General features: G+C 43.9%; 1 long non-coding RNA gene across 1 annotated transcript; it reads right to left on the bottom strand.

The window, feature by feature from the left end:
- Positions 1-3,849: 3,849 nt before the first annotated feature.
- Positions 3,850-12,314, bottom strand: LOC310676424. The gene is made up of 3 exons (XR_014510560.1): positions 12,249-12,314; positions 5,987-6,137; positions 3,850-3,952 (listed from the first exon to the last, which is right to left on the bottom strand). It is a non-coding gene; the product is annotated as an uncharacterized lncRNA (long non-coding RNA).
- Between the last annotated feature and the right edge of the window lie 780 nt (positions 12,315-13,094).

Raw genomic sequence — 13,094 nt, 5'->3', positions numbered from 1 at the left:
GCTGCCTGAACAATCTATCTCACTGACCACAATGACTTACCTGCAGCTTCTCCTCTACAGCCACCTGAAATCTTGCTTACTGATGTTCTCAGACCCTCCAAGTGTCCCTATTTTTCAGGGACAGTCCCAGTTTTATGAAAGCTGTCCTGGTTTCTGATTTGATCCCAGAAAGTCCCCATTTTCCTTAAGATGTCCCTATTTTCATCAGAGAAATGTTGGCAGGTATGCAGTTATGCGACCCCCTGAGCCAAGGCAATAAATAACTACACAAACTTTAGAAGACATCTGAAGGCAGCCCTGTTTAGGGAAGTTTTATTTTTTTAATAACTGGACACATCTGGGACAGCGGCAGATTTAGATATTTATGGACTTCACTTCCCATCAGCTCCAGTCACAAGGCAACTGGTCCAGGATGATGGAAGTTGCAGACCAAAACAATTGGTTGAGCAATCAACCCTCTTCCCAGGAAACTCTGGGAACTGTGTCTTTCTGAGGGGGAATAGAGGTCTCCTAGCATCACCCAGAGTGGTTGTGGCAAATCATCACCATCATCAGCATCAGCATCAGCATCAGCATCATTATGGAATAGGACATCCCTATTTTCATCAGAGAAATGTTGGCAGGTATGTGTTCTTTCACTTTCTTTTGCTAAGTGATGAAGTAGAAGTTCAGCAGAAAACTTGGACCCCGGTCATGACTGAACAGTTAAGAACATAAGAATAATTGCTAAACCAGACAAATGATCTAACTAGTCCAGCATCCTCTTTTCTACAGTGGCCAACAAGATGTTCATAGGAAGCCGACAAGCAGGACCTGAGGACAACGGTCCTTGTTCCCCTGCTACTGTTATTCAGAGACACACGCTTCCTCTAATCCTGTAGGTAGTAGATAACCATCAAGGTTAGTAGTAGACATTGAAAAGCTTAATCCATTTCTGAAGCCATCTACATTATAATATTTTAAATTAAATTTTCAGTTTTTACAAATTCTCTTAAAATACAATAAGAACAAATAATCTCATATCCTTTGACTTCCCATCCACCCATGGTGTACTTTTATTCCCTTATAAAGCTGCTGTGTTACTTATATTTTACCCTTACGTTTTATATATCAGTTCTAAATTATTGAACTACAAATTCTCATCTGTTGCTATACTTCAAATCCTGCATATGTTTTAACAGAATCATGATATTTTAAAAAAGATTCCACAAAAGATTTCCATTCTTCAAGAATACCCCCTCCCCATTTTGTTCTCTAATTCTCACAATTACCATCTAAATGGGTAACACAAGAAGTGGGGAAGTGGTCCTTCTTCCTTCTCCTGGCCACCACTTTCCCCCTTCAACCCTTGTCCCCAGCCAATCCCTGCCCCCTGGGATTCTCAGATAAGTGAAAAATCTCCCTCTCACCACACTTCTTTCATGCCAAATATACATTTGCCACAAGATTCATCACCACAGCTATTCAAGTATGACCCATATTTCCAGACCCAGATTTGTCAGTGTAGGACATATTCTTCTGCCTTTACTGAGAAACATAGAAAAGGTTGTCAGTGTTCAAATCCTTTATTGAGTGACTGACACAACTTAGACTAAGGCTCTCACAGGAGAAGCACAGCATTCACTCCGCATTTTCAGAATGAGGCCTTTGGGACAGATAGCTGTGTACAGACATCAGCACAAACCTTCACTTAAGGCTGAGCCGTGAAAAGACTAAGGGACGTTCGAAATGAGAGAAGAATATCTTCTTCTTTCCAGATCTTTACCCTGTGACTTATTGCTGAAGTAAAGATTTCAGAGAGATCAAGAAGGGCTTTATCTGCGAACTAAGTTGCTCTGAACATTTGTTCCTAAGTGAACTATTCCCCTAGGCTAAGCTACATGTTGCCTCCCCAAACACGCACACACAATCGTGATAGTTATATATTACCTGCATTTTTTTTTGTACTTATACTCATCCTCATCCTGTTTCACAGTTGTGGGTAGTTGTGAAATTAATGAATGGTAAAAGGTAATACCTTTACTAGAAGCAATTAATACCTTTATTAGGACCAATCTTTTATTAGGATCAATCTTTATTAGGGTGCACTCTCAACTTTAGCTCAACTTCCCACGTGCAATAGGGGTCCAATACCTCTGTAGGCTAAAAGGTAAAGGACCCCTGGATGGTTAAATCCAGTCAAAGGTGACTGTGGGGTTGCGGCGCTCATCTCACTTCAGCCCAAGGGAGCCAGAGTTTGTCTGCAGACAGCTTTTCAGGTCATGTGAACAGCATGACTAAACCACTTCTGGAGCAATGGAACACCATGACAGAAACCAGAGCGCACAGAAAAGCCTTCCCACCACAGTGGTACCTGTTTATCTACTTGCACTGGTGTGCTTTCAAATTGCTAGGTTGGCAGGAGCTGGGACAGAGCAATGGGAGCTCACCCTGTTATGGAGATATGAACTGTTGACTTCTGATTGGTGACCCCAAGAGGCTCAGTGGTTTAGGCCACAGCACCACTCTTTAATACCTCTGTGCAAACAGTCTGCCATGGTGCTGGCAGGCACAGAATGTCCAGAGAGAGGAATTAACTCTTTTTTTGGTCAAAGGTAGACTTGTAAGTTAGGAAAAGGCTTGTCCATCAGTCCTATGTGTCTCAGCTACTCCTAGGTTGGCACCTGATGAGTCAGGTTCTGCAACAGAGAGGGCCTGCCCCTGACCTCATCTTATGTATCTCCCCTATGGTTTGTAACCTGTTTCTGTTCTTCCCACTTCACTCATCTTCTGGTCCTGGGAGACAGTGGAGCAGGAGAGGTGAAGACAGCACGAGAAGCTTCCTCAACTCTTGTTCACTCTCCAGTTTTGCAGCTTCTCCTGCCTCTGCCTCTCGTCTCCCAGCTGCTACAGGCTCCCCCAGATCACCAATCCCTTATTCCAACTCACTCTCCAACCCTGCCGACTTCTCAGTATCCAGCCAATTCCGGACAGAGTCTGATCTGCAGTATTCGGTGTGAACCACACACTATTTCTCTCCAGTGTGGTGTAGTGGTTAAGAGCGGTGGACTCGTAATCTGGTGAACTGGGTTTGATTCCCTGCTCCTCCACATGCAGCTGCTACCTTGGGCTAGTCACACTTCTCTGAAGTCTCTCAGCCCCACTCACCTCACAGAGTGTTTGTTGTAGGGGAGGAAGGGAAAGGAGAATGTTAGCCGCTTTGAGACTCCTTAGGGTAGTGATAAAGCGGGATATCAAATCCAAACTCTTCTTCTTCTCTTCTTCTCTCCTCCAATCTGCATATGGTGACTGTCAACAGCATTTGCTTTGGAATTTTTATCAGCGAAGTTTTCCTTTTGCTTCACGCTGAATGGAATTTGAAAGAGCAGGGAAACTGAATCGGAAATGCATAAATCCCATAGATCAGAGTGGTGCTGCGCTGCATTTCCTAGTCACAGACTCGTAAACACATTTTGATGGATGCAATAACGGAATACTGAATGGTATAGTTTTTGTAAAATATGCAGGGATTTATGATATGTAAAATGAACCATGGAAAGAGAAGAAGGGAAGTCATTGGTATCTTAAGGATGTAAAATGAGTACTTTAAATTGTAAAACAGAAAATCTGATAATATATATATATAAGGAAATGAGAAATGTAGAGTTTCAAGGTACCACGAGGGTCATCTAGTCCAACATCCTGCAATGCAGGAATGTTGTTGGACTTCAACTCCCATCGGCCTCAGTTGGCAGGTGCAATGGTCAGGAATGATGGCAGTTGTGATACAGCATTGATGTGCAAGTTTACATACCTCTGTTTTAGGCTGACGATGATCACACTGAAGCAGTTTTATAATTTTATCTTGTTTCCTTTTCCCCCTCAAGCCTGTATAATTTAAATATATGTGGCCTGAAGCCTATAAGAGGAGGGCGTTGATTTCTCCTTCTTCTGGAAACCCAATACCCAGTTCCTAAAAGAATGAAGCGTGAGTTGATGAATTGCCCCACGGAGTAATATGACTGCGCTTAAATCTGACAAACCATGCAGGTAAAGTATTCATTACAAATTTGCGCTGACAGATCCGAAGGACAGAAACCTTAACAACGTGCTGTTTAAAACAGCTATCCGGTTACCTAGCTGCCTGATTTATTTGTGAAGTGTACTTTGCAGGAACTGTAAAGTCTGTGGGATATCAAACAGAGAAGCGATTTAGTTGGACAGCCAGAAAACATCAGGATACTTTAAAACTTCCCTGATGAGGGAGGCACAGTAATGGAGCTGAACTGTAGACTCCTTCTGGCAACATGTTTAGCCTTTTACAGGTTTTAAAAGGGGAGAGAAACACCCCCCCTCCTCTTAGCAACATTACTCTCCCACAGACTCCAGTAGCCAAGGCAGGCGCTCAAGGTAATGAGGCTCAAAGATGGATCATCCTTAAAGTGGGTCTCTCTTTCAGGCATTTTCTCCACTTATTCCCTCATGAAGCAAGACAGTCGGTGGAAGCAAAATCCTCATTTTATCAGAGCTCTTGCTGTTTATTATACGTGCAAAGAGGTACTTTTAGCAGAAGGCTTTTGGCTATCGAGGGGCACGGGGGACACTGTTACTCCTCTTTCAGCTGCGAAGAAGACAAATTCCATGTTAGGGATCATTGGGAAAGAGATTACAAAACAGAAACAAAAACCTACCAATATCGTAACGCCATTACAGAAGTCAACAGTGCAACCACATGTGGAATACTGTGTACAGCTCTAGTCACTGTAGCTTGAGAAGGATAATGCAGAGCTGGATTTTTGATTTATGTGGAAGTGGTTCAGTTTGAAGTTTTATTTATTGTTTTTGAGTAATTTTGTTCTGCTTGTAATTATGTCCCCCCCCCCCCTTGATGCAAGGCAGCCTGATCATTATTTTGGCTATGGATAGGTAGCATACAGATAGCGTGATGTCAGAATCATAGAGTTGGAAGGGACCATGAGCGTCATCCAGTCCGACCCCTGCAATGCAGAAATATGCAGCTGTCTCTTATGGGCTCAAATCTGCAACCTTGATTACGCTGAGGTAGGAAGGCGCTGCCAGCTTTTATGCTTTGCTGGCTGCCCGGGCAGGCATGCAGCCATTGCCCCTTTCAGCCACCAAGGCACACACCTCAGATAAGGCCATACATTGGCCAATTTGGACTGCAGCAGCCGACAGGCACTCGAGCCAGGAAGCCAAAGGGAATTCTCTCAATGGCCACCTGGCCATGTGCATTGTGTTCTTACTGCCCTGGGATGGCAACCAGGTGCCCACCTAGTGAAAGGGGTAAGCAACCATTATTGTGAGGCTTCAGGGAATCAGCTTCCTCCCCCAGGGCAGTGAACAAAGGATCAAACAAAAGGAACGCCTTACCAGTTAGAATCTTCACAGTGAGAGAACAAAGAACATGTCTCCTAGAAATGGCGGTGCTCCCAGTTAAGGATTTCACCTCCTTCAGTCCCTGTTAATCTATGTCACTCCTACGTCTTGTAATCTGAGCTTGTACCCTCTGTGCTTTCTGTTCTGACACTTTCTGAGCTCTCCTTGACTTTGGAGAAGGGGAGGTGAATGCTGTCCAGAGACTGTGAATCTGTTAACCCTCTCTCTCCCAGTGTTTTTTCTCCTAGCTATTCCCCATCCAGTATTTCCCAGCTTCTGCCTTCTGAACTATGTCCCTCTGCAAACCACTGTTCCAAATCTATACTGTCCTCCTGCTCCTGGGAAGATTCAGGATCAGGATCAGGGGGAGGGGGTGGCTCCCACCATTCTTCCTCAGTGAAGCCCTCCTCAGCACGGTCCCTGACAATTATTGGCACCATGCTATAACCAAGTGAGCAACCCAGTTGCAATATGTATCTATATATGCATGTATGCATTTTGCTCTGGTGCCCCAAAGAAAATAACATGGATCCTTCTCTGGGGATAGAACTCCATAAACAGGGTGCTACTACCAAGGCAGCTCTGCATCTTGTTGCTATTAGGCTCTTACCTTTGATGGGGTGGTGACCTAGAGAAGAGCTTGAAAATGATTTACGGATGAATTTAACTCCGAGTAGGCTTGCTAAGATGTATAAGACTGAATGAGATAAGTACTGGAGCTGCAACGAGGTCGAGGGTACATTCTTTTATATGTGGTGGACCTGTGAAAGGATAAAAGAGTATTGGGAAATAATTTATGATGAATTAAAAAATGTTTAAAAGCACTTTTCAATAATAATAATAATAATAATAATACCCCACACAAAAATCCGAGTCCTTTTTGTTGGGGATAATTCAGATGGAAATTCCCAGGTGTCAAAAAAAGGTTATTTATGTATGCCACTACAGCAGCCCATGTTTTGTTAGCCCCCAAATGGAAAACGAGCAAGGTCCCAACTAAAGAAGAATGGCAACTTAAGCTGATGCACAGCTTGAAGACTGAACACACAGAATAAGAGCACAAGAAGAACATTCATTTAAAGAAGATTGGAAAATGTCTATTGAATATATGGGGGGGACTTTGTACACTTGAAAACCTTGGCAGTATTAAGATAAATTCAACAGTGTAAATAAGTTTCAATGGAAGTAATAATGAAGAAGAAGAAGAAGAGTTTGGATTTGATATCCCACTTTATCACTACCCTAAGGAGTCTCAAAGCGGCTAACATTCTCCTTTCCCTTCCTCCCCCACAACAAACACTCTGTGAGGTGAGTGGGGCTGAGAGACTGTGACTGGCCCAAGGTCACCCAGCAGCTGCATGTGGAGGAGCGGAGACGCGAACCCGGTTACCCAGATTACGTGACTACCGCTCTTAACCACTACACCACACTGGCTCTCAGTGTGATGGAATATTGAATGGTTTAGTTCAGGCTTCCTCAACCTTGGCCCTCCAGACGTTTTTGGCCGACAACTCCCACGATCCCTAGATAGCAGGACCAGTGGTCAGGGATGATGCGAATTGTAGTCTCAAAACATCTGGAGGGCCAAGGTTGAGGAAGCCTGGTTAAGTTTATATAAAATTAACCATGGAAAGAGAAGAAGGGAAGTCAGTAATATTTTAAGGTTGTTTAAATGAATATTCTAAATAGAGAGAGAGAGAGAGAGAGAGAGAGAGAGAAGAACCTGAAGATGCCCTCTGGATGGGCAGGCTGGTTATGGGAGCAACCATTGCTTCAAGTACTTTGCTTCATTTAGGTTTTTAAAAGGCAAGCACCTACACTTTGAATTGTGCTTGGAGACAGGCAGGAAGCCAGAGAACATCTCTTAATATCAGCAACATACCTTCCTACCAAACCACAACTAACCAACAACCTAAAACAACTTGTTTAACACTCACTCGTCAGCTGCACTTGGTACTGTTCTTTTTACTTTGCACTCAAAATACCCTCCAACATCCCTCAGATGAAAATAGGGACCTTCTGTTCTGCATCACTGCCTGAGCATTTCTTCCTGGTCAAGTACAAAAGCTATTAGAGGAAACACTTGAAACTGCCGTATTTTAAGCACAGAAATCTTTGAATTTATGCATTGCATTTAGGGAAGCCCGAGGGGAAAAGAAAACCCCAAATCAATAAATACAACTAAATGTGTGTGTGTGCGTGTGTGCGCGTCTGTGTGGAGACTATGTGAAGTCATCATGCATTTAGGTTTATTTTGGAAGTATGATAACTTTGAACAACATTATTGCTGTGATTGTGCAGGTGTATGATATGATATGATATGATATGATATGATATGTATATATCCAGGGACATATAAACTTGTGAGCCTTGGGGATACATAAACATCTCCTTTTTATCGTCTCAAACTTCTGAGCAAATTAGGAATATGTAAGCATCTGCAGCTTCCTAGTGTTGTGGTGAATCTTGGATGGATCAGCTGCACAGACCCCCCCCCAGGACCTCCTCCCCCAGTTGCCCTGGGACTCCAACCCAATGCACAAAATGGGGAGAACCATCAGATTTTAGAAGGCACCACTGATTCAGTTCAAAGGAGAGATCAATGTCTTTTCCCCATCCATGGGAGAAGCCAGGCAGGTAGGTACTTTGGAGAGAGGCCTTTTTGCTCCAGAGGACCCCCCTCCCTCATCTCCCTAAATTCTCTACCTCTCTAGGAATCTAAAGGTAAAGGGTAAAGGGACCCCTGACCATTAGGTCCAGTCGTGGCCGACTTTGGGGTTGCAAAGCTCATCTCGCTTTATTGGCTGAGGGAGCCGGTGTACAGCTTCCGGGTCATGTGGCCAGCATGACTAACCCACTTCTGGTGAACCAGAGCAGCGCACGGAAACGCCGTTTACCTTCCTGGCAGAGCAGTACCTATTTATCTACTTGTACTTTGACGTGCTTTCAAACTGCTAGGTTGGCAGGAGCAGGGACCGAGCAATGGGAGCTCACCCCATCGCGGGGATTCGAACCGCCTGCTTTCTGAGCGGCAAGTCCTAGGCTCTGTGGTTTAACCCACAGTGCCACCCACGTCCCTAGGAATCTATTCTGGTTCATTTTAAGCCAGAGAGAGAGAGAGAGCCAAACTGCAGGGTTAGATCTCTCTGCATCTCTCTCAAAGCAGGAGCCAATAAAGAAATACCTGTGACACACACAGGTGGCGACGGCCCAGAGACAGCTCCCAAAGGAAACTGGCAATGAAAGGTGAAATATACTCAGAGTCGCAAAGTGATTTCATGCTCTTTATTCAGCTCATAGTGGTGAGGAGGAATGAATGAATGTCCCCTCAAAGTATCTGCTTTATATACATTATTTACACAATGGGCTGATCATGATTAGCTAATTCCGGAATTCTACTGCAAGCCAATCAGGTTGTGGATTCACTTCTATCTGGAGCATGATTGGGTGGTTCCTGCCAACCAATCATACTGCTGCATTGTTCTAGGACCAATCAGACTGCTGCATTTTGGATCCTATTGGTCTAGGACCAATCAGACTGCTGCAGTTTGGATCCTATTCAACTCAGTACATAACAAAAGGTGAGACAGCAATGCAAAGAAGGTGGGTTTGGATGCAGAGCAGACGCTCCCCGTTGTGTGTGATGTTGCCGAGCATCTCCTAAGAGCTTGCAAAATGAGAACCCCAAGTAGGTTGTTGCTTCTCTCTTTGCCTGACCAGGAGATGGAAGGAGCAATGAATGAAAAGTTGGAGAAAGATTTGAGTTTTTTGAGTGGGGAGGAGGAGAAGGAAAGACTTGCATTGGGAATCTGGGACCCTGCATGACAAAGTGAGAAGCCACCATGGCTCATGAAGGTCTTGGCATTTTCGTGGCAATTGGAGACTATGATTCAGAACCGTATTATTTATTATTAGCTGCCCTGGACTCTTGTGGCAAGAAGAGTGGTTTATAATAAATGTGATCAGCGTTGTAGGTGAATGAGTTGTTTGGGATACACAAATTCCCTGTCTTCCTCTTATTAATGTCTTCCATTTGTCTGTGGAATCCAAATTTGAAACTACCATAAACTGATTTCATTACAGATGTGATTATCATCTAGGATTTTTTTTTTAAAGGTTGACATTAGAATGGTGAATCTCTAAAGACTGCTCCATATCTTCTCATCAGTGAGTGCCCTAATTAATCATCCATTCATTTCAGTAACAGTAATGTATCTTGCTCAGTCTCTCTCTCTCTCCCCCCTCTCCCTCCCTGGGTTTATAACCAGTATATTATCAAGAAAGTGTTCCCCAGTCCTCAAGACAGACTCTTACCCTCTTATTTTGTATAATAATGCTTAGCTTGAATTAAGGATAATGAGCATAAAATGTTCTTTTTAGACAATCCTCAATTATTTACACAACCAGAAGTTCTAATTATTTATGCTGTCTAATTGCTTCTAAAGCGAACCACCAGGAGAACTCACTTTGCAAAAGAATGCCTGTTTGGTTTTTGTTGGCTAGCTGAACAAAAGAGTTCATCCTCCTGGTATTTCAACATTTAGCAATTTTCTGGACAGGCACACAGACAAAATGAATACAATTGTGTTTTAATTTGATTAAGTGATATCAGTGTAAGCAGAGGCAGAATCAAGATTCTGTTTAATAGCTGCAGTACAATTCACGACCCATTATCCATCTCAAGCCCCTCTGATTTCTTCATAAAACTGCAGGTGTTTGTGGTAGAGTCATAGAATCATAGAATCATAGAATCATAGAGTTGGAAGAGACCACAAGGGCCATCGAGTCCAACCCCCTGCCAAGCAGGAACACCACCAGAGCACTCCTGACATATGGTTGTCAAGCCTCTGCTTAAAGACTCCAAAGAAGGAGACTCCACCACACTCCTTGGCAGCAAATTCCACTGTCAAACAGCTCTTACTGTCAGGAAGTTCTTCCTAATGTTTAGGTGGAATCTTCTTTCTTGGAGTTTGGATCCATTGCTCCGTGTCCGCTTCTCTGGAGCAGCAGAAAACAACCTTTCTCCCTCCTCTATGTGACATCCTTTTATATATTTGAACATGGCTATCATATTACCCCTTAACCTCCTCTTCTCCAGGCTAAACATGGCCAGCTCCCTTAGCCGTTCCTCATAAGGCATCGTTTCCAGGCCTTTGACCATTTTGGTTGCCCTCCTCTGGACACGTTCCAGTTTGTCAGTGTCCTGAACTGGACACAGTACTCCAGGTGAGGTCTGACCAGAGCAGAATACAGTGGCACTATTACTTCCCTTGATCTAGATGCTATACTCCTATTGATGCAGCCCAGAATGTTGGTGTTTTCTTGCTTGGACAAGCTTCCAGGATTTAATTTGTGGCAACGATCACCAAAGCTTGGCCCTCAAATATGTTCACAGTTCCAGTGATTAATGTGAGTTTCCAGCTGACCAGGAAAAGAAAATGTTCTGGCCTGTCCTTATGCCTTAAATGGGAGCTCAAGCTAAAGATGATCAGCAGGTGATAATAATGATGGCAGGAAGATAAACACCTCCACACATCATAGCCACAGGAATAAGGACCAGCTAAAAAGCTGGGAGCTGTAAGAACAATAGAATATATTTGTCTGGACTGTCCAAATACCTTTTTTGTATGCCACTGTGTACATGAAATAGCTGTTTCGCACATGCAACACTAATGGAATGCTGCAGGAAAATGATAAAAAAGTAGATTCACAGATGGGTCTTCCAGACATGCAATAGATTCAGGATCGGACAGTATATTAAAAATGAGATTATTTTCTATGAATGGGGATGACTGATCTTCTATTCTGTCTCTGAATGCATATCTGTTGCTTTGATGCAGTAACCATAGTTCTATTAAGTGTGTTCTCCTTCATGGAGAGCCTGTGTTGCGGTGGGGGCCACCAGGACACTCCAAAGTTGGGGGCGGGCTAATTGATCGTTGGCCACTGATGCGATTGGGGCTTCCCCTTGTTGTTGGGACGAAGTTAATGTTGCCATTTGTTGATTGACAGCCAGAAATGCTAAAACTCCTTGCACAAGGCTAGGGCTTCCTCTTTTCGCCTGTGCATCGGATTGCCCATCCCCCCCTCCCTAGAATTAGGGTTGTTCGCTTTGACCTTGCTATGCCTGTCATGGGGTTGTCTGCTCTTGGGGCAGGGGCCCGGTAGGAATTTTGTCCATCTGGCTGATTGGCTGGGGCCATTTGGTTTTTGCCTACTGTGTAGCAAATCGTCACAACTTGTAAGGTTGCGGTTAGGCGTTGGTTTATGGTTTGGTTGGTTGAGGGGCATGGATTGGCTGTGCCTGCCCCTCTAATACTGCTGCTGCAAGGGATTCCGTTAAAGGAATCAGGGGCTAACTATTGTTCGTCCACTCTGTCAAGGGGGCTCGGGCCATAGCAATGAGCTCCTGGTTGCATTTGGGGAGGGCTGAGGGCAGGTTCCCTGCTCCGTCGCTACCCCCAAAATGTATTCCTCTTTTCTGACTTTCGCATCGTGTGGAATGTCAGTCTGTCCCCTATGGGGGGGGGGGACAGATAGTCGCAACCAATGCCTAAGCAACCACTCACATTTTTGTATTTTAATAAAGTTGTGGCCAAAATTATGCCAAAAACCTTAAACAAAAATTCTGTGTGATATGTGAGTTATTGGGGTGGCCCTGGGGACATCGACATGCAACTCTTGAATAGCTTGCCTAAAATAGCCTTCTGAAGCTGAGCTACTAAATCAGGAGAAGTTATTCGCATGTCTTTGCCTCCTGTGAAAGATAATTAAAATAAAGTTTGCTAAAAACAAGCCGCTAGATCTATTATGTTCAAAATTTTGCAAGTATAAGTAATATAAATAATGACACACACACAGACAAAACACACCTCTTTGTAACTTTGCTTTCATCACGGCTAGGCCACAGCACTGGATTTAGGGACAAGAAATTAAAATTGCATTTATCCTCATGCTTTTACTGGAAGTGCTGTTGAAATTAGCAGGCTTGCACTTCTTAAGTAAACTTGCTTAGAACTGAGGCTGCAGATCTCCCTCTTTGCTGTAAGCTGGGCTCCAACGTCTGATATCAGGCAGTTCTGGAATCGGCAGCCTCGAGAGTAATGCAGGAGCACAGTAATGCATCACAGCAGCACAGGATTCCCCAACGAAACATGGAACTAGTCAAGTCAAGACACGGACCAGAATGTGATTTTCTGTATTATGTTTTCCGTTTGTTTTCACAGCTTGATATAAAGGTTCACAGCAATCCCTTCTGTCCACAGCCGCTCTAGGCAGCCATCCCATTTGAAAGAATAGAAGTGGCGCACTCAGATCTATAGATTGTGGTTCCTTATATAGTAGGATAACGGCAGGGGGGAGAGTAAGAACCGAAGTTTCACACAATCTCATGCTGGAGACTTGATGGCATAGATGTCAGCTGATTTCTCTCCTCACCTTCCAATACCTATGGTTTAGGAAATGAAGCCAGGGAAACCAGTTGTTTAATGTCAACAGAACGGAGATGGTTGCTTTATCTGTCATGGATGCTTTAGCTGTGATTCCTGCATTGCAGAGGATTTGATTAGATGGGGCTCGGGGTCTCTTCCAACTCTGTGACATTATATACAGTGGTACCTTGGGTTACAGACGCTTCAGGTTACAGATGCTTCAGGTTACAGACTCCGCTAACCCAGAAATAGTACCTCGGGTTAAGAACTTTGCTTCAGGATGAGAAC

Source organism: Podarcis tiliguerta (assembly GCF_965153285.1).
Source record: "Podarcis tiliguerta genome assembly, chromosome: 4".
NCBI classification, from domain to species: domain Eukaryota; kingdom Metazoa; phylum Chordata; class Lepidosauria; order Squamata; family Lacertidae; genus Podarcis; species Podarcis tiliguerta.
The sequence above is the reverse complement of the archived record's forward strand: the minus strand, read 5'-3'. Positions and strand labels throughout refer to the sequence as shown.